This window comes from Loxodonta africana, chromosome 11 (genome assembly GCF_030014295.1).
Source record: "Loxodonta africana isolate mLoxAfr1 chromosome 11, mLoxAfr1.hap2, whole genome shotgun sequence".
NCBI classification, from domain to species: domain Eukaryota; kingdom Metazoa; phylum Chordata; class Mammalia; order Proboscidea; family Elephantidae; genus Loxodonta; species Loxodonta africana.
In genome coordinates, this window is record NC_087352.1 from 37,713,536 (window position 1) to 37,735,364 (window position 21,829).

Here is a 21,829-nt window from a genome sequence, read left to right on the forward strand (position 1 = left end):
CAGGAATCAGGAGGCCTGGGCCCCTCCAGCACTGACCTGACCCATGTGGGGCCATCCACAAATCACCCCCTGAGCATGTTTCTTTTTTCACAAAATGAGAAAATCGCATTGATTAATCTTTAAGACCCCTTTATTCGCATGTCCACTGGGATTTGAACACTGATGCTCCTATGATTCAGACAACATTTTTGGGAAAGCCATTGAACTAGAAGCTTAATCAACATCTTGGCATCACCAGTCAGTAAATGCAGCTTTAAAGAAATTATCAGGCCCCTCTGATCCTTAGTGTCCTCGTAAGATGAATCCATTATTAACAAGCCCACGCAAATTGTAAGAGCATCCCAGGAACATCCCTTTGGGGTATGTTACAATTTGAATTGTGTCCCCCAAAACTGTGTATTGTAAACCCTGGTGGCGCAGTGATTAAGAGCTCAGGTTGCTAACCAAAAGGTCAGCAGTTTGAATCCACCAGCTGCTCCTTGGAAACCCTATGGGACAGTTCTCCTCTGTCTTGTAGGGTCGCTATGAGTCGGAATTAACTTGATGACAACGGGTTATATCTGTGGTAATAATCCTATTTGTGAATGAGTTTCTTTGTTATGTTAATAGGCAGTATTAGTGCAGGGTGTGTCTTAAGTCAATCATCACTGAGATATAAAACCAGCAGAGAAGCACAGAGAAGTAAGCAGAGATAGGTTACACGCCACATGAAGATCGCCAAGGAGCCAAGGAATAGAAGCTGAGAAGAAAGAACCTTCTCCAAGAGCTGACAGAAAGAGAAAGCCTTCCCCTAGAGCCAGCGCCCTGAATTCAGACTTCTGGCCTCCTAAAGCCAAAAAAAAAACAAAACCAGCTCCGTGGACTAGATTCCAACTCACAGCGTGCCTATAGGACAAAGTAGAACTGCCCCATAGAGTTTCCAAGGAGCACCTGGTGGATTTGAACTGCCGACCCTTGAGTTAACAGCTATAGCACTTAACCACTACGCCACCAGGGTTTCCGGCCTCCTAAATGGTGAGAAAATAAATATCTGCTCGTTAAAGCCACCCATGTGTGATGCTTCTGTTACAGTAGCACTAAGAAAATAAGGCAGGGCATTTAAACCTACTTTGCATTTGCCACTTTTTTGACCTGTCCTTAAATTGTCGTTGTGTGCCCTCAAGTCAATTTTTGACTCACAGGTAAGGCCTATAGATTTTAAACATAGACCTGAAAAACAGAACTTGATTATAATGCAGCGGTTTGAAAATAAGGACAAATACTATGCTCAAAATGTAACTTCTTGATTGGGCTTTAGCGATACATTTTAAAAGGAGGGATCGATTACTTTTGCTTGGGCCTCACCTCCCTACCCCTTAATGCTCTTAAAAAAAAAAAATTTCTTTTCAGGACAGCCCACTAAATTATGGAGTTGCACAGGACTTGTTCCTGGTCTGTGTTGCTGCTGTTGACCTGTGAAGACCACGGAGAGGAGAGGGGCTTCTCTCCTGACAACTGCAGGAAAGACCCATTTTATCAGAGAACCAGAGACACTGAAACCATCCCTCCTCCTTCCTCAGCATCATCTGGCTTCTGCGGTAAGACCTTATAACCCTTCATGTCCCCATTTGGCTAAGTATCCTCCATTTCTCCCTCGATGGGTCTCTATTTCCTCCATCTGCTATTTATTGAGTGCCATGTAAAAAAAAAAAAAAAAAAATTTTTTTTTTTTTTTTTTATGTGCTAGGTACTGCTCTAGGTGCTTAAGATACATCAGTGACTAAAACAAAGCAAGATCCCTGCCCTCATGGAACTTGCGTGCTAGTGAGGAAAGGACAGGCAACAAACATGATGAACAGGAAAATGACAGCCTGCCAGTTGCTGAACAGGTTTTAGTGGAGCTTCCAGGCTAAGACATACCAGGAAGAAAGGCCTGACGATCTACTTCTGAAAATCAGTTTTATAACAAAACCCATATAGATCACAGTGGTCCAATGCAGAACGGATCACAGGGACCAGACAGTATTTCATTCCATAGTGCATGAGGTCACCATCAATCGAGGGCTGACTAAACAGCAGCTAACAGCGATATGATGAGGAGGTTTTTATTGCCCTCCAAAGCCAAGTTAAAGAGCCCTGGTGGCACAGTTGCTAAGTGTCTGGCTGCTAACTGAAAGGTCAGCAGTTGAAACCCACCAGCTGCTCCACAGGAGAAAGATGTGGCAGTCTGCTTCCATAAAGATTACAGTCTTGGAAATCCTATGGAGCGGTTCTACTCTGTCCTATATGGTCACCATGAGCTGGAAATCAACTCGACAGTAGTGGGTTTTTTGGTAAAGCCAAGTTAAGCTTCCTTTTATAACCTGTTCTTTCATGTACACTTCAATAGGACATCTGCTCAATTGGGGCAGGTAATTGAGAACTGAGGACATTTCGGATGTTTTGTTTTTTTTTTTTTTTGCATCCAGGAAAAATGACTGATCATTTTTCCATCCCTAAACTAATAAAGATTTTTGCCTTAAGCATTATGCTTCTCTTCTGAGGTTTAGCTGATTTCTTCAATAACGTTTCTTTTACCTGCTAGGTTGGCTTTTCCATTATTTCCTGGAACATTTGATTGCTTGGCTTACATTTCAGACACGTTTCCAATAAACCTCCTGACTGCTCAGGTCCCTCATTCTCTCAGCTCCTTTCCTCTTCTGGTGCATTTCAAACTTCAGAGACTTTGAACTTGCCCTTCTTTCTGAAGTGGCCATAACCTGTTAGATGTAACAACGTTAATGCTGACATGGATAAAGAATTATCCCTGAGGCGGATGAAAATCCTGTAGTTCCAACATCCCCACTAATAAGACTGCCAGGCGGTTAAACTGCTATCACAAACAGTGATGGTCCGTCCATATCCATTACACGAGCGGGACACCTGCTGCTTTACTGACTGGCAGAAAGCAATTCCCATTTCATGAAACAATAAAAATCAAATTGAGCCTAAGTGCTCCCAAGGTTGCTGCCTTGAACCTTATAGCATCAGAAATAAGAGCTATAAACTCCATCCTGGACCATTTGATCTGGAAGAAGGCAGAGGGTCAATTCATTGCTCGAAGCACTCCATCCCTGGGCCTCCCACAGATCTTGTCAGGAAATAGCAGCAATCCTCTTTCTCCCCAAGTCTACCAGATGCTTTCCTGATAGCAGTTGCTGTCTGCCCAGCCCGCTGAGCAATGTGGTACGCATCTGTGTCATCTTGAGGGCTCTCTCTGGCAACCCACACTCTTGGTAGCAGAAGGAGTCATCACCTGAGGTACTGATGGACGCATCAACTTAATTTGCAGCCTCTAGAATTTCTTTAGCTGTCATTCTCCTCCAGGTTACCCTCTGAACCTGCCAGGGAGAATTCAGATTTTAAAAAAACTGAAAAACATATAGCCACAAATGTCTCAATCACAGAGACCCATGATCTCTTTTGCAAATATATGTATCATGGGGCAAATATTGAGTGAATTCTAAAACTGGAAGGTAATCTAGTCCAGCTCCCTCTTCCCACCAGGAATGCACCAAAATTATCCCGGTTAAATGTATCAGAATCATAACAACATGAGAAAATGTCAGGAGAAAATAAATAAGTACCTTCAGTGCAGTTCCTATCAAAATCAAAACAGGATTTGTTGTAGAAATTGACAATTTGGTCCCAAAACTTATATTTTAATAATGCAAATGACCTAAAACAGGCAAAACAATTTTGAAAAAGAAGAACAAAGTTAGAGCATTACACGGCCCAATTTCAGAACGACTGTAAAACCACAGTAAACAAGACAGTGTGGCACTGGCATAAGGATAGACACCAAGATCAGCAGGACAAAATTTAAAGTCCAGAAATTAACCTTCGCATCAATGGTCAGTTGATATTTCTCATTAAGGTGCCAAGGTATTTTGATGAGAAATAGTCTTTTCAACAAACGATGCTGCAAAAATTGGGTATACACACACAAAAAAAGAAAGAACTGAGATCCTTAACTCACACCATACCAAAAAAATCAAAATGGATTATAAAGCTAAAACTATAAAACTTCTATAATATAGGAGAAAATTGTACAAACCTTGAGTTGAGCAAAAAGTTCTTAGATATAACACCAAATGTACAATCCATAAAAAATAATAATAAATTAGGCTTCTTCAAAATTAAAAACTTCCACACTTCAAAAAAATATCGTTAAGAAGATGAAAAGATAAGCCACAAACTGAGAAAAATATTTGGAAACCATATACCAGATAAAGGAATTGTATTAAGAATAGCTGAAGAACTCATATAATTTAATAATGAGACAGACAATTCGATTTTTTAAATGGGCAAAAGATTTGAACAAAAAGAAGGTATACAAATGGTGAAAGAGCACATGAAAATATGCTTCACATCACTGGTCATTAGGGAAATGCAAATTAAAACCCCTACAGGATACCACCATATACCCACTACGATGGCTATTATCAAAAAGAGACAATAACAAGTATTGACAAGGGTATGGCGAGCCTTTACTCATTGCTGATGGCAATTTAAAATGGTATGGCCAACTTCAGAAAGAGTCCAGCAATTTCTTAAAATTTAAACCTAAACTTACTATACAATCCAGAAGTTCTTCTAGGAACCTACCCAAAAGAAAAGAAAACATATGTACATGAATGTTCACAGCAAGAAACATTCATGGTAGCCAAAAACAGGGAAATGGAGAAGCAAAATGTGGCATATCCATACAATGGAAAGCTATTCTGCAAGAAAAATGAAGGAACAATTGATACATGCTACAACATGGATGAGCCTCAATAACTAAGCTAAGTGAATGAAGCCAGACACAAAAGGCTACATATTTTATGATTCCATTTCTGTGAAATGTCCAGAAAAGGCAGATTTATAGAGACTGAAAGCAGAGGAGTGGTCCCCTAGAGCTGCAGATTGGAGTGAGAATTCATTGCAGATGGGTATACGTGTACATCTTGGAGGGATGGAGCCGTTCCAGGCTGCTTTGTGATGGAGGCTGCACAGGTCCATACAATTACTGAAACTCACTGAATTGCACATTTACAGTGAGCAAATATTGTGGTGTTAAGTTATGCCCCAATAAAACTGTTTTAGAAAGGGCAAGATCCAAAATCTCTGTATGTGATATATTTCAAATATCATATTAGATATGAATATGTATTTCAAAAATATAAGACAACACTTCCAAAATGGTTGAAATATGGGTGATTTATATTTTCTTTGTTATATTTGTCTGTATTTTTCAAGTACTGTATGCTGTTGTGTTATTGAGTACCGTCAAGTCAATTCCAATTCACAGTGACCCCATATGACAGAGTAGAACTGTCCCATAGCGTTTCCTAGGCTGTAATCTTTACGGGAACAGATTGCCAGGTCTTTCTCCTGTGGAGCTGCTGGGTGGGTTTGAAGCGTGAACCTCTAGGTTAGCAAGCACTTAACCATTGTGCCACCAAGGCTCCTCAAATACTCTATAATAAGCATAATTATAAAAATAAAGTTTTTTTTTTTAAGGAAGTTACGAACCCTCAGTAAAGTAATATCAGGAAATAAAAGTCTAACCACTTCCCTAAAACATGTTTTAGTATCTCATAACACTTGATTTAGGTAGTTAGTCTGACACGTTGGTGCAATATTAGTATCCCAAAATATCCCCAAATTATTTAAAGAATCAGTTTGTTAAGAATGCCACTTACTCGGCTACAAAATAAAATCTATGCCGGTAAAATCTAAGCCTTCTGATCCAGTCTGCCCTCCTTCCTTCCATCTCTGCCCGCCTCTCCTGCTCTCGAGAGTGCCATGCCTCAGCCACAGTCCCTCTGGATTTTGTGACAGAAGCAGAGAAAGTAAATCAATGTGAGACTGTGCTGATCTCCTTGGCAGCCCTTTCGGACAGCCGAGGAAGAAGGGAGAGCTTGGGGCAACTGGCAGCCCCTAGTTAACAACAGCATACCCGGCTATCGGCCATCAAGGAGAGGGGCATCAGGAAATGACTCTGACAGGCTTGGAAGGGACAGAGCAGAGGGGAGGGACTGGGCCCAGCTGGACCATCCCTGAGGACCTCGGCTGGCCCACGGCCTCTCCTGTGGTCTCCCTGCTGCTGCCATGGCTGTGCTGTGTTTGCCAAATCCAAAGACCAGTGACTGTGCCCTGTAGCATCGAGGGAGACCACACTGAGTACAAGAGGGTTCTTGTCTCTCATATGAGTCAGATCAGAAAATAAAAGAGACCACCTCAGGCATGGCTTGGCTCCCTTCCTGCTCTTTCTGATGCTTCTGCTTCTCACACAGATGTATTGGCCATTGTGTCATCACATCTTGATTCTTCACAGTTCCTGCCCTGCTGCAGGCCAAGTCCCTGAGGTACATGCTGCTAACAACTCTATCTTCATTAAACCATTTGCAGTGGAGTTGACCCCTACTCATGGCGACCCCATGTGTGTCAGAGTAGAACTGTTCTCTTCAGGGCTTTCAGTGGCTGATTTTTCAGAAGTAGATGGCCAAGGCTTTCTTTTGAGGTGCCTCTGGGTGGACTCAAACCCCTCCCCCGCTTTTGGTTAGCAGTCTAGCACGTTAACCGTTTGCACCACCCAGGGATCCTCCTAACTAAATTAGCTACAACAAATCATCACCAGAACGGAATATCCAAGACCCAGTCTGTGTGCGTGTCGGGCCAAGCAAAGATCTTAATGCTTTGGAGCAACATTGTTGCTTTGGCCACTCTTATTTTAGTTTTTCGTGTGGTTGGAAGGTAAATTTGGCTTTTACAGGTGGGAGGGTTGGCCAGGTTCTGGAGAGGCTGATTACCCCAACAACCGTCAGCCCAGGCAGCCTGTGTGTTCCCTCTACCTTGGCATGATGCTATCAAAAAATTTAAAACCAGTCCCCAAATCAGGCACTCAAATAAATAAATGAGGGAGTTTTCAAAGGAAAACAGTCACCTCCACAAACACTCAAAAAAAAAAAAAAAAACCATTACCACGAAGTCAATTCTGACTCACAGAGACCCTATAGGACAGAGTAGAACTGCCCCAGGGGGTTCCCAAGGCTGTAATCTTTGCAGAAAAAACAGACTGCCACATCTTTCTCTCACCAAGTGGCTGGTGGGTTCAAACCGCCAACCTTTCAGTTAGCAGCCCGGCACCTAACCACTGCACCACCAGGGCTCCTTCCACAAACACTAAATACACATAAACTGCACACTCCTAGGAAAGGGGAGTACACAGTGTAGTTTTTACAGCAGCCTTGCAGGTGCAAATAAAAATTTACCAGGCTATAACTTTTTTTTTTTTACCATTTCATTTTCTTCACAGGCTAAAGACCCTGTACTGTAAAAATATCCCAGGTGAGCTCAGCCTTGCTGCTAATTCACAGTGACTTCTTTCTGCCTTAAGCACAGAGGGAGGGACAAGGGGACAGTGCACATGGCTATGGTTTGCATCTTACGGACCTAGGTTCCAAATAGAAGCAGCAACATATATCCCCAAGAGTGAAGGGAATATATGTTGTAAACATAATTTGTAAAACAAAAAATAAATAGAGCTTATGGCTAAACATAGAAAAACACCACCATAATTTTCTGGAAAGGACGCTAAATTAGGATCTATAAAAACCCTGTGTTGAATGTCTAATTGCCTCTATGAATACCTGCCCCCTTTGCCATGAGACCAGAAATACTGGATGGTGCCCAGCTACCATTACTGAACATTTTGATCAAAGATTCTATAGAAGAAGCCTGACCAAAAGGGGGAAAATGGAGAATAGAATCTCAAATTCTCATGGAATCTAAACTTTCTGGAGCCATTGAAGCTGAATGAACCCCCGAAACTATTGCCCTGAAATAATCTTTAAACCTTATTAACCAAAAATATCTCCTGAATATTTTTAAAATTTTTTATTGTTTTTCCTTAAGCCAAACAATAGTTTAGCTTAATTAGTAAAGAATATCTGCCTCAAGTATTGTGTTTTTTTTAAGAACTATCTATATGGGATTAAATTGACAGCAGAAACTCAAAAGACTAGATGGGAAGCTTATGGGACAGTGAGTTTATGTTAATGAGGGAGGAACAGCTCAGAAAAGGAGGGTGAGAATGGTTGCACAACTTGAAGAATGGAATCAACGTAACTGAATTGTACATGCAGAAATTGTTGAATTAGTGTATGTTCTGTTGTTTCTATTCTCAACAACAAAAAATAATTTTTTTTTTTTAAAAAAAGATGTATATGTAGGGAAGAAAAAAAAAATACCTTTTGCAGAATCCTAAATTTGTACTTACTACTCATGTGCCCTTGATCAATTCATTTATGCGTTGGGAGTCTACATTTCCTCGTCTGGGAAATGATACAAACTCTCTCTCTCCCAAACGTACTGTGCTGTCATAAGGATTAAGTGGTGTAATACGATACAAACATTTGGGGTACTAAAAAGTGCCAGACAGATGTATAACTTTTTATTTTGAATATATCTTTCAGAGATGTTTTCCAAAAGCACAAAAGAAAAATCTTGCAACCTTATTTGCCACATTTCCTCAATGCCTTGCCTGGTGTTAATAGAGCTAATGATTTATTGATGCTGATGAAGATTTAATGTGGAATTTTCATATTAAAACGCTAAACTTTTGTAAATGATGGCATATTAAAAAAAAAAAAAAGAACCTGGCAGTGTTTGTATGTTAATAATAGACATTCAGAGCTATGTCTATTCATTAAAATAAAATTTTCCTAGACCACAGGCTGAGAATTCTTCATTCATTTGTAAGTTCTTAGTACCACTTCGTGACCATGTAAAAATTCATTAGGCTGAAGTTCGAATGTTAACATATTCAAGATTTCCTAATTTGTTAACTAGGAATAATATACTAAAATCAAGTTGCTCTAATCCTCCAATTTATTAAATGGATTTCTCACATGACTGCGGGAAGGAGTCATCATTTTAAATTAGGAGTGAATTGAGAAAAATGAAATTAGTCGGTCTCAATCAGTCACATTTTTAACTTTTCTGAAAAATGAAAAAAATAATTATTTCTAGGTTTTTTTCTTAATGGAAACCCTGGTGGCATAGTGGTTAAGAGCTACATCTGCCAACCAAAAGGCAGCAGTCTGAATCCACCAGGCACTCCTTGGAAACTCTACGGGGCAGTTCTACTCTGTCCTATAGGGTCACTATGAGTCGGAATCAACTCGATGGCAATGGGTTTTTACAGGCTTTTTTTTTTTATTATTTCATGGGAAATGTTGACACTTTAAACATTACTTGTCATAATCGCCTCATATACACTCTAAAGCTGGACAATGAAAAAAAGGGAGACGGAAGAAAAATTGATGCATTCAAATTGTGGTGTTGGCTGAGAATATTGAATATACCATAGGCTGCCAGAAGAACAAACAAATCTATCCTAAAAGAAATACAACCAGAATGCTCCTTAGAAGTACAGTGGCAAGACTTGGGCTTACTTACTTTGAACTTGTCATCAGAAAAGACCAATCACTGGAAACCAAACTGGTTGCCATCGAGGTGATTCCAACTCACAGCGACCCTACAGGACACAGTAGAACTGCCCCGTAGGGTTTCTGAGGAACAGCTGGTGAATTCAAACTGCCGACCTTTTGGTTAGCAGCCGTAGCTCTTAACCACTGTCTACCAGTGTTCCAAAATCACTAGAAATCACATCATATTTGGTAGAGGGTCAGTGAAAATAAGGGAAACCCTCAATGAGATGGATTGGCACAGCAGTCACAAAAATGGACTCAAACATACCAAGGATCATAAAGGTGGCTCAGGACCAGGCAACGTTTCATTTTGTTACACACAAGGTTGCCGTGAGCTGGAGCCGGCTCTACAGCAGCAAAAACAACTCAATAGTGTAAGACCCATATATGATCAATGTTATGAATTGCAGCATTTCTTTTTTATACTCTCCCTTTTTTTCAGTTACTCTCCTCTTTTTCGTATCTAGCCCACAGCCCACATTCTAATGTTTTTTGGCCTTCCTGGTTAATTTCCAAGAAGAGTATACATCATAAACTCATTCACGCGTCCCTCAGATGGAGCTGTTGGGCATCCCAGCAGTTGCGTTTTAAAAGAAGGGGCCAGAGGAGGGTCCTGATTTCCCTTGGAATGATGACAGCAGCATGTCTGTCATGAGAAGGTGAGGATAGTCAGGGAGCAAGGAAAGGCTGCAATGCCCAGATGACAATGACACCACTTAGCCGCATGTCTTCAGTCACTCTAAATGTCCTCCTACTAATCTAGCGACAATGAGTAAGGCCCTCTGGCTCTTAGTTTACTCATCTATTTTTTCCTGGGGAAAATTATCTACTATCGATCAAATTCTGTGATTTATCATTTTACAAAGAGCAATAAGACTAATCAAAATTTGGTCAATTTATAGGCATTCTTACATACTGAGGAAATCCACTTTGTTAAATTTGTGTCAAATACTTTCCTGATTTGTTGTTTGATTTTTAATTCATTTGGTATGTTGCTCTTATTTTTGTTCCATTTTATTCTAATTCACGATTTCCTTGAATTCTGGAAAAACTAAATGAATTCAGGAAAAAGAATTGGCATAACAGTGTAGTACTCTTCAAGATTTTCTCCCACAAGGAATAGCTCTGTCCTTGACCCAGTATCCTAAAGCTTTATTAAGTCCTTGAAACAACAGGATGGACGGCAGCCATTCTCAGCCATGTCAGAAATAATGTGTGTACGAAGGGATCAGGGAAACAATTTTGGGGTGCAGGGTGGAAGGGGTTTGCATATTTTCCATTTCAAAATGAAACAGCCCAAACCTTGTAAAAAAAAAAAAAAAAAAAAAGTCTGAGCAATCAGGATGTGATGGTGGAGAAGTTAAGAAGGCGTATTTGATCTCTTCACAAAAAGTTAGATTCTTTTCCTTTTACCCCTGTTGTATGGTGGTAAAATTGTCTACAAAACAACAAGCCACAACTACCTCTAATAGACAGCTGCTTCTCTGTTCTTCAAAGGAATAAAAAAAAAATTCATTGACTTTAAGTTTAGATTTGTACATAGATAAATAGAAAGGATCAAAAACTAGGTGAATCCATCGTCTTACACACACCAAAGAAACACAGAAAGGCAAAATGCCCGACGCTCCCCTTCTCACTTGCCACCCACCCCTTCAAAGCCAGCATGCACACACGCACGTAGGTGCACACACCCACACGTAGGTGCACACACCCACATGTGAAAGCATACGCATACCTGCCTACTATAGAAAAGAACATGGATTTCCAAGGAAGAGAGATCTATAAAAGCTCTGCCAACCACATCCTGGACTTGGCTTTCTACCTTGCTTTATATTTCCTCCATCACAGCAAAAACATTCTAGAAGTTTCCATGGGTGACTGATTTGACAGGTAGTTTAGAAGTGCAGCCCAAATTTTTTTTTAAAACCAGCCTCCGCAAAACCAGGCTCTTCTTTTTCATCTTTTCTTGACATTTTGCTCCTAAAATTAACTTTTTGATGAGAAAATTGCAGTGAGTAATACCAAAGCTAGTTAAAGCTGAGGCAAATGCCTAAGACTGAAATTGAGTTGACTCTACTTCACTGTGCTGATTGTGCCTGGTAATTGGACATTGGAAATAGAACTGCTATGACCTTTCACAATGAGAAGAAGAAAGCTCTATTCAATTTGCAGGGTTTTTTTCCTATATTTAAAGCACTTTTTTTTTTTAATGAAGTAATTTACTCTTCTTTTCAAATCAGCAATACCAAACAGCTTGTTTTTCATGTTTCTCTGTACATCTACTCAATACTTCTAGTTCTTAAATCAATAAAAACCAATCTGGTTTTCGCTTTCTTATCATTTTTTGATCTACTCTCAAGTCTCCACCTCCTCCTTTTCCCACCTAACTGCTTATAGAAGTTACCCTGTGACTTACCTTCCCTTCATTGCTGTTCCTCAGCCACCCACTGAGAGGCCCCATTCTTTAGAATTACGCCTCTCAGAATTCCTTCTGCCTTCTAATTCCTCCACCTGGTGTCATTTCTTCAGTGGCATATTAGCAGACAGAGTCCCTAGGTAGTGTAACAGTTAATGTCTTAGGCTGCTAACTAAAGGATTGGAGGTGCAAACCCAACCTGAAATGCCAGGCAACCTACTTCCAAAAAATCAGCCACTGAAAACCCTGTGGAGCACAGTTCCACTCTGACACACATGGGATAGCCATGAGTCAGAGTCGGCTCAATGGCAATTATTTTAAGCATCCATTTAGTACCCTCCAAGTGTAAAATGTAATGTAGTCTAGAAAAAATCCTATTTTAAATGATTTCAGAATGACCTCCTAATCTACACTAACCAAACAAGACAAAAACTTGAAGGACAGATGGAAAGGTAGCTAGAGCAACAGTAAATGGCTAGAACCAAAAAGAAAGAAATCATCAAGTAGCATTTTTAACATTAGTTTCATTAGATTACCAAAATATGTAGAGATAGAGCAAAGCGTGAGACCAGATATTCAGTTTATATGAAATGCATAATTCTGAGTTTTAATTCTTTGACTTGAAACATGGGGTTTTTAAAGATATTTAAAGTCTGTGGTCGTCCTAATTTGGTCTGAGGAATCTATACCTCTCACAAGTGAAATTTTCATTAATTTAATTTCCAAAATAATTTTAAACAGACAATTTAATCCAAATAATTTTAAACAGAATTTAAATTATGAGCTTGTGGTAGCACAGTAGTTAACTCCTGGCTGCTAACCAAAAGGTCGGCAGTTCAAAACCACTAGTACCTCAACAGGAGAAAAGAGGTGGTGATCTGCTTCCATGAAGACTAACCCAAACCAAAAACCCATTAAAAAAACCAAAAACCAAACTTGTTGCTGTCGAGTTGATTCCGACTCACAGCAGCCCTATTTACCTTGAGTCAATTCCAACTTACAGCAGCCCTGTAGCACAGGGTAGAACTACCTGCCCCCATAGTGTTTTCTAAGATGTAACTTTTACAGCTAAGGAGCCTTGTTAGTGGAGTAGTTAAGAGCTAGGCTGCTAACCAAAAGGTTGGCAGTTGGAACCCACCCATGGCTCCACTGGAGAAAGATGTGACAGTCTGCTTCTGTAAAGATTACAGCCTTGGGAACCCTATGGGGCAGTTCAACTCTGCTTTATAGGGTTGCTGGAGTCGAGGAATTTGACAGCAATGGTTACAAGCTTGTTGTGTTACACAAGATAAACATTTTAGTGGTTAATGACAAAGTCTTGAGAATGTATTTCCTGAGTTCAAGTAAGTATTAAAGGAATTCTATACCATTAAATCCCCACGTATCTGTCAGCTTGTTGTGCAGTCGTGGCTTGGATGTGACTGATGCTGGAAGCTATGCCACCGGTATTTCAAATGCCAGTAGAGTCACCCATGGTGGACAGGTTTCAGCTAAGCTTCCAGACTAAGACAGACTAGGAAGAAGGACCTGGTAGTCTACTTCTGAAAAATTAAACAGTGAAAACCTTATGAATAGCAGTGAAACATTCTCTGGTATAGTGCCAGAAGATGAGCCCCTCAGGTTGGAAGGCACTCAAAAGACGACTAGAGGAGAGCTGCCTCCTCAAAGTAGACTCGACCTTAATGATTGACATAGATGGAGTCAAGCTTACAGAACCTTCATTTGCTGATATGGTATGACTCAAAATGAGAGGAAACAGCTGCAAACACCCATTAATAACAGGAATGTGGTATGTACGATGTATGAATCTAGGAAATTTGGAAGTCATCAAAAATGAAATGGAACTCAAAAATATCAATATGCTAGGCATTAATGAGCTGAAAGGGACTGGTATTTGCCATTTTGAATTGGACCATGCTGGGAACCATAAATTGAAGAGGAATGGCGTTGCAGTCATCGTCAAAAAAGAACATCTCAAGATCTATGCTGAAGTACAGTGCTGTCAGTAATAGGATAATATCCATTCACGTATAAGGAATACCAGTTAATACAACTATTATTCAAATTTACTCACCAACCACTAAGGCCAAAGATGAAGAAATTGAAGATTTTCATCAATTTCTGCAGTCTGAAATTGATCAAACATGCAATCAAATGCACTGAAAATTACTGGTGGTTGCAATGCGAAAGTTGGAAACAAAGAAAAAGGAACGTTAGTTGAAAAATATGGCCTTGGTGGTAACAATGCCGGGGATTACATGATAGAATTTTGCAAGACCAATAACTTCGTCATTGCTAATATCTTTTTTTAAACAACATAAATGGCGTCTACACACATAGACGCACCAGATGGAATACACAGGAATTAAATGGACTATATCTGTGGAAAGATACAATGAAAAAGCTCAATATCATCAGTCAGAACAGGGTTAGGTTCTGACTGCAAAACAGACCATCAATTGCTGCTATGCAATTTTAAACTAAAGTTGAAGAAAATTAGAACAAATTCATAAGAATCAAAGTACAATCTTGAGTATACACCACCTGAATTTAGAGACCATCTCACGAATAGATTTGATGCACTGAACACTAAAGACTGAAGACCAGATGAGTTGTGGACTAACATCAAGGACATCATATATAAAGAAAGCAAGAGGTCATTAAAAAAACAGGAAGGAGAAAAAAAAACCAAAGTGGATGCCAGAAGAGACTCTGAAACTTGCTCTTTAACGTCGAGTAGCTAAAGCAAACGGTAGAAATAATGAAGTAAAAGAGCTGAACAGAAGCTTTCAAAGGCCAGCTCAAGAAGACAAAGTAAAGTATTATAATGAAATATGCAAAGACCTGGAGTTAGAAAAACAAAAGGAAAGAACACACGCTCAGCATTTCTGAAGCTGAAAGAACTGAGGAAAAAATTCAGTCCTCAAGTTGCAATATTCGAGGATTCTACATGGAAAATATTAAACGACACATGTAGCATCAAGAGAAGATGGAAGGAATACACAGTCACTGTACCAAAAAGATGTTCAACCACTTCAGGAAGTAGCTTATGATCAAGAACCAATGGTACTGAAGGAAGAGATCCAAACTGCACTGAAGGCATTGGCGAAAACTAAGACTCCAGGAACTGATGGGATACCAGTTGAGATTTTTCAACAAATGGATACAGCTGGAAGTGTTCACTCATCTATGACAACAAATTTGGACTACAACTACCTGGCCAACTGACTGGAAGAGATCCATATCTGGGCCCATTCCAAAGTAAGGTGATCCAATAGAATGCGGAAATTATCGAGCAATATCACACGCAAGCAAAATTTTGCTGAAGATCATTCAGAAGCAGTTGTAGCAGTATGGCAACAGGGAACGGCCAGAAATTCAAGCCAGATAGAGGAGGACGTGGCACAAAGGACATCATTGCTGATGTCAGATGGATCTTGGCTGAAAGCAGAGAATACCAGAAAGATGTTTACCTGTGTTTTATTGACTATGTAAAGGCATTTGACTGTGTGTGCACAGCAAATTTTGGATAACATTGCGAAGAGTGGAAATTCCAGAATATTAAAATGTGCTCATGAGAAACCTGTACACAGAGGCAGTCGTTTGAACAGAACAAGGGGATACTGCATGGTTTAAAATCAGCATATGTGTGTCAGGGTTGTCTCCTTTCACCATACTTACTCAATCTGTATGCTAAGCAAATAATCACAGAAGCTGGACTATGTGAAGAAGAACATGACATCAGGACTGGAGGAAGAGTCATTAACAACCTGTGATATGCAGACAACATAAACTTGCTTGCTGAAAGTGAAGAGGACTTGAAGCACTTACTGATGAAGAACAAATACTATAGCCTTTGGTATGGATTATACCTCAACATAAAGAAAACAAAAATCCTCACAACTGGACCAATAAAGAACATCATGATAAATGGAGAAAACATTGACGTTGTCAAGGATTTCATTTTACTTGGATTCACAATCAACATTCATGGAAACAACAGTCAAGAAATCAAACCACGCATCGCATTAGACAAATCCGCTGCAAAAAAAAAGACCTCTTTAAAGTGTTAAAAAGCAAAGACGTCACTTTGAGGATTAAGGCGTACCTGACCCAAGCTATGGTGTTTTCAATCACCTCATGTGCATGTGAAAACTGGACAATGAATAAAGAAGGCCAAAAAAGGCCTTTGAATTATGGTGTTGGTGAAGAGTATTGAATATACCATGGACTGCCAGAAGAACGAACAAATCTGTCTTGGAAGAAGTACAGCCAGAATGTTCCTCAGAAGCAAGGATGGTGACACTTTGTCTCACATACTTTGGACCTGTTATCAAGAGGGACCAGTCCCTGGAGAAGGACATCGTGCTTAGTTGCAGTTCAGTGAAAAAGAGGAAGAACCTCAACGGGATGACACAGTGGCTGCAACAATGGGCTCAAGCATAACAACAATGGTGAGGATGGTGCAGGGCCAGGCAGTGTTTCATTGTGTTGTACAAAGTGTCGCTATGAGTCAGAAATGACTCGATGGCATCTAAAAACAACAACAACATACCATATAATCACAACTATTAAAAATACTTTGGTCTTGAGAAGAGTATTTTAGAATTAAAATACTCAAGTGTTTAAAAGCTTTGGTACAGATATTTGACAATGGCTTAGTGTTCAGCGGAATTACTTTTATACCAATAATATCTTCAGTCCTTACACAAACTTTAGACTCAAGCCATAGGTTTCATTCATAAATGTAATAATGGTAGACTAGTTCTCCTCACTTTACGAATGGATGTTAGGCTAAACTAAGAGATACAGCATGGAGAAGAGTAATTAAATTGACAACTGGAAAACAAAATAAAACATCATTTATAAACCACTTTTAACCTGCCCTTGAAAACGGGAAACCATTTAGAATTATGAAATGCATAGAAGCGCCACAAGGGGGTGCTGCTAGAAAACGAACAACAGCCCTTCTAAGCCACGGGGATAAAAACATACAATTAAATAATGACCTACTGGAAAATAAAGATGAACTCGGACAACTCACACATTGACATTGTGAGGAGAATGATTTTAAGATAGGATGATATTCAAGAACAGAGCCAGAAAGAGTACACCAAACAGAAAAACAGGTATAAAAAGGCAAACCGACGGGAAGACGGAACTCTGCTTTGCCTTATTTTCTCACCGCTGATCTAGTCATTTTAAAAAGCTGTCTCTGCTTCTTTCCAACAAAACATTTAACTGGAGATATATTTACTCTTCCTCCACTTTGGGGAACAATCCACTTGAAAATCTCAGAAACTGAGTATCCTAGGGGAAGTCTTTCATGCAGACCCCCCACCATCTACCTGTCAGCCTCCAGTTACACTCCACTTCATTTTAGTTAAAAGTGCTGTCTTTTATCATTGCGTTCTCAAGGGCTAAGCAAAAAACAAAAGCAAACAAACAAAAGCTCTTACTCTTGAATGTTTAAAATGCAAATGGAGTTTTGAGATTCTGAATCAGGCTTTGTTGTGTTCAGAATTAATCCCACTATTTTTAGCTTCCCTCAAGTGAAGTCACCAAAGAAAGAAATCATTGGAACTTTAGGGCTAAAAGTTATAAGCAGTTTTATTATTTAGCTTAAAACCTTTCTCATATGAGTGACAATACAAAGACGAAGCTTCTCTCACAGTCCTAGGTTTTTGTCTTTTTAATAAAAGCCTGTGTTTGATCGATAAGAAGTGTGATATCTTAAGATTCAATTGTTTTTCAAGAATTATTTTCAAAACGGATGGCAAAAGGTGTCTTCTTCAATCTTGCTGAGCTAACCTACTGTGCCCACATCAGCTGCAATTTAGCTGTTTTAGACGCTTCATTGTTTTTTCCCCCTGCTGTTCTAAAGTTTGATGGAGAAAGCCTTAATTAGGTAAAGATGAAATGAAATGGGGATGTAGCAGGTTGTAGAAGGTAAATAAGGATTAGTGCCTTCCTCAGGACTCCCAACATGCTTCCTTTTTTGGGTGTGAGAACATCTTGTCCTTCACTTACATAAAAGATTGGCTTTATCCATAGATGATGTCACCTAATTTCTGTTAAAACAAAAATCATATTAAGCCAGTAATAGAAATTGATTGATTGATTGTTGTTGTTCTTAGGTGCCGTCGAGTTGGTTCCAACTCATAGTGACCCTGTACACAACAGAATGAAACACTGCCTGGTCCTGCACCATCCCCACAATCCTTGTCATGCTTGAGCCCATTGCTGCAGCCACTGTGTCAATCCACCTCGTTGAGGGTCTTCATCTTTTCCGCTGACCCTGTACTTTACCAAGCATGATGTCCTTCTCCAGGGACTCATCCCTCCTGATAACATGTCCAAAATATGTGAGACAAAGTCTTGCCACCCTGGCTTCTAAGGAGCATTCTGGCTATATCCCTTTGCATAGTCAATAAAACACAGGTAATTTTTTTTTAATCATCCTTCTGGCATTCTTTGCTTTGAACCAAGGTCCAACTGACATTGACAATGATACCCCTCTTTCCACATCTTCTGAATCAGGCTTGAATTTCTGGCAGTTCCCTGTAGATGTACTGTTACAATTGCTTTTGGGTGATCTTCAGTGAAATTTTACTTGTGTGTGATATTAATGCTATTGTTTAATAATTTCTACCTTCTGCTAGAATACCTTTCTTTGGAATGGGCACAAATATGGATCTCTCCCAGTCAGTTGACCAGGTAGCTATCTTCCAAGTGTCTTGGCATTGACGAGTGAGCACCTCCAAAGCTGCATTCATTTATTGAAACACCTCACAAGGTTCCAGGACTTGATGGAACAATTCTACTAGGGAGCCAAAAGAGTCTTATACCCCATGTTACTGACATTGCCATGGAAACGGGGCCAGAACGGTTTTTGTATAATCACAATTTACCCTACAGCACAGCTTCTAGCCTGATCTTGGAGTGTCTCTTTCTCAAAACTGGCTGCACTGCACATAGATAATTCTTCAAAAGAGCCTAAAACCGAAGGCAAAATGGTCTCCACTAGCTGCTTACTAGGCTGTCATTTGAGTTAAAAGTGACTTTAGAAACCAGCTTCCTCAAGGCTTAAGGTTCAAAAGAATATCTCAGGGTAATGGCCTGGTTAGGTCACCCAACTCCATGGAGCTCAGAAATCCGGATTCCACAAGAATTAAAACTGTTTCTCCTTTCCTATATTCTGTGATGTAGGATTCCAGGAAGGTTCTCCCATGGAAGAATGTTTCACTGTAATAATGCCTGGCATTTCCTCTTGAGTGGTTCCTGTGCTCAGCATGGAGGGGCTACAAGATGATTGATATGTATACACAACACTTAACTACTATTATGGATTGAGTTGTGTCCCCCCAAAATATGTGTTGTGAATCATAACCTCTATGCCTCTACTCCCATTTGGGAATGAGTTGCTTTTGTTATGTTAATGAGATAGGATTAGTGTAGGGTGTGTTTTAAGTCAATCTCTTTTGCGATATAAAAGAGATTAAACAAGCAAGTGAAAGAAGTAGAGATGGGGGAAGGCACATGCCAAGCCACGTGAAGATCTCTCAGGAGCACAAGCTCAAAGAGACAAGGACCTTCTTCCAGAGTCAACAGAGAGAGAAAGCCTTCCCCTAGAGTTGGTGCCCTGAATTTGGACTTCTAGCCTTCAAAACTGTCAACAAAGTAAATTTCTGTTTGTTAAAGCCACCCACTTGTGATATTTCTGTTATAACAGAGCTAGGTAACTAAGACAACTAGGAGTTTAAATGTAATGAAGCCACGTGAAATCTGGAGCTACAAGTCTAGAGAGAATGTAATCAAATACCAAATTGCATGGCACAGCTATTGGCTGTGAAGCAGCAGGGTATGGAGAGAATGTGGGCTTTGCAGCTAGACTGATACAGGGGATTGAATAAGTGACCCCCAAAAGATATTCCAAGTTTGTTCTGTATGTTTCTATAATGATCTCAAATCCCATAACACACTATTATCCTTTCGAAATGCATATGGATAAGCGCTTGTAATATGAAATTGGAAATAGAATTGTCTACATTTGTGAGTATCTCTAACGTTAACCATAAGTTATTAGAAATCTGTAAGTCACTGAGAAGTTTAGAAATTTTTGAAGTTCGACATAGAAGCATGTGAAGTAAGCAAAAAATGCAAACGGCCTTTAAGTCCACTTTGACCTAGCATGCTGTGACACCAGAAACATATTTAATCTCTACACAGCCTCCCTAATCTCTACTTTGAAGAATCTTTGCTTAATGAGCCATAAATGGGGAAACGCCACATACTTAGAGTAACCACACTCTAAAGACTATATCCCCTGCATTATGAGGCTCCACACAGTGGGGCGTGTTTCCCGCTCCGTGCCCCCAGCCCTCGACAATGAACAAAGAACAATAGGGTTTTTTCTTAAGTGCTGCCTTGGTGAGCTAGAATTATACCTTTTTTATATGGAGATATATGTATACATAGATTAGATATAGAGATACAGATATATAACCCCCATGTGTCTGTCAATTTGACGTACTGTGGGGGCTTGTGTGTTGCTGTGATGCTGGAAGCTATGCCACTGGTATTCAGATATCAGCAGGGTCACCCATGGAGGACAGGTTTCTGCTGAGCTTCCAGACTAAGATAGACTAGGAAGAAGGACCTGGCAGTCCACTTCTGAAAAGAATTAGCCAGTGAAAACCTTATGAATAGCAACGGAACATTGTCTGATATAGTGCCGGAAGATGAGTGCCCCAGGCTGGAAGGCACTCAAAATACAGCTGGGCAAGAGCTGCCTCTTCAAAGTAAAGTCGAGGATCTTAATGACGTGGATGGAGTAAAGCTTCCGGGACCTTCATTTGCTGATGTGGCACGACTTAAAATAAGAAGCAGTTACAAACATCCATTAATAATTGGGAACCTAGAATGTAAGAAGTATGAATCTAGGAAAATTGGAAATCGTAAAAAATGAAATAGAAAGCATAAATATCAATATCTTAGGCATTAATGAACTGAAATGGACTGATATTGGCCATCTTGAATCAGACAATTTTATAGTCTACTACACCGGGAATGACAACTCGAAGAAGAATCGTATTGCATTCATTGTCAAAAGAACATTTCAAGATCTATGCTGAAGTATAACGCTGTCAATGATAGGATAATATCCATACACCTACAAGGAAGACCAGTTAATTTGGCTATTACTCAAATTTACACACTAACCACTAAGGCCAAAGATGAAGAAATAAAAGATTTTTATCAGCTACTGAAGTCTGAAATTGATCGAATAGGCAGTCGAGATGCATTGATAATTACTGATGATTGGAATGCAAAAGTTCAAAACAAAGAAGAAGGATCAGTAGTTGGAAAATATGGCCTTGGCGATAGAAACAATGTTGGAGATTGAATGATAGAATTTTGCAAGATCAACGACTTCTTCATTGCAAATACCTTTTTTCACCAACATAAACGGCAACTATACACATGGACCTTGCCAGATGGAACACACAGGAATCAAATCAACTACATCTGTGAAAAGAGATGATGGAAAAGGTCGATATCATCAGTCAGAACAAAGCCAGGGGCTGACTGTGGAACAGACCATCAATTGCTCATATGCAAGTTCAAGCTGAAACTGAAGAAAGTCAGAGCAAGTCTGCAAGAGCCAAAATACGAACTTGAGTGTATCCCACCTGAATTTAGAGACCATCTCAAGAATAGATTTGACATGCTGAACACTAATGACTGAAGACCAGACGAGTTGTGGAATGACATCAAGGACATCACACATGAAGAAAGCAAGAGGTCACTGAAAAGAAAGGAAAGAAAGAAAAGACCAAGATGGATGTCAGAGGAGACTCTGAAACTTGCTCTCACACATCGAGCAGCTAAAGCAAAAGGAAGAAATGATGAAGTA

General features: G+C 39.8%; 1 long non-coding RNA gene across 1 annotated transcript in view; it reads right to left on the bottom strand.

Annotated features, from left to right (window-relative positions):
* Positions 1-1,681: 1,681 nt before the first annotated feature.
* LOC135232839 (uncharacterized) overlaps positions 1,682-21,829 on the bottom strand; it is an 80,104-nt gene continuing 59,956 nt past the window's right edge. The window contains exon 4 of the long non-coding RNA XR_010323434.1: positions 1,682-3,359. This is a non-coding gene — a long non-coding RNA (uncharacterized LOC135232839). The remainder of the gene's footprint in view (positions 3,360-21,829) is intronic.